The sequence below is a fragment of the Cariama cristata genome, unplaced genomic scaffold (genome assembly GCF_000690535.1).
Source record: "Cariama cristata isolate BGI_N322 unplaced genomic scaffold, ASM69053v1 scaffold25185, whole genome shotgun sequence".
Classification (NCBI taxonomy): Eukaryota; Metazoa; Chordata; class Aves; order Cariamiformes; family Cariamidae; genus Cariama; species Cariama cristata.
Window position 1 is genome coordinate 6137 of NW_009618512.1, and position 671 is coordinate 6807.

The following is a 671-nucleotide window of genomic DNA, read 5'->3' on the forward strand; positions in this document are numbered from 1 at the left end:
TTCAGAGATGAGCTAGGGGAGAAAACCCATTAGCCTGGGAGCCCGGCTGTTGAGAAGGAAGTTGCAGGCAAGAGCAGACGGCCTGAGCTGCGCACAGACGACTCGCACAGCCCCGGCCCGGCACGTTCTCCCAGTCCGGAGAAGCAGCCACAGGCTCTTCCAGTGCCTTCTCCTCTCTCTCATGGGATAGGACTGCTGCTGCCCCACAGACCTTGAGCGCAGCAGGGGGTAGAGCAAAACCCTTGAGAAAGCACTCGCTGGCTGGGATGTGAGAGCACCTACAGAGAGGAGAGGTGAATTTGGGGCTGCTGACGGTCCTTGCGTGCTGGGCAGCCCGTCCGTCAGCAGATGCGGGATCACATGTGAAGATGCTTTCTTCTCCAGCCTTCCCTCTCCCTGGCATGGAAGACCCTCTGGCAGGAGGGCAGACAGACAGGCAGGCACTCCTCCCTCCCAGCACCGGGGTACCACTGCACACCCGGCTCTGGCAGCACCCCAAAACTCTTCAAAGACTTGGAGGTTGCACAGCCCAGGCACAGCCGCTGCTCTTGCTTCCTCTGCCTGCATTTACCTCCTCGGCCCTCCTCTCCAGCAAAAAGGCCAGAGAAACACCCAGGCTCTGCAGCTCACTGAGCTCTTCCCCAGCACTCCCATCGGCAAAAGCTGGCCGA

The 671-nt window shown here is 60.5% G+C and overlaps 1 protein-coding gene across 1 annotated transcript in view; it reads right to left on the reverse strand.

Annotated features, from left to right (window-relative positions):
- Window positions 1-671, reverse strand: part of CEP131 (centrosomal protein 131kDa) — a gene marked incomplete at its 3' end in the record, with an annotated part of 13682 nt that overhangs the window by 2606 nt on the left and 10405 nt on the right.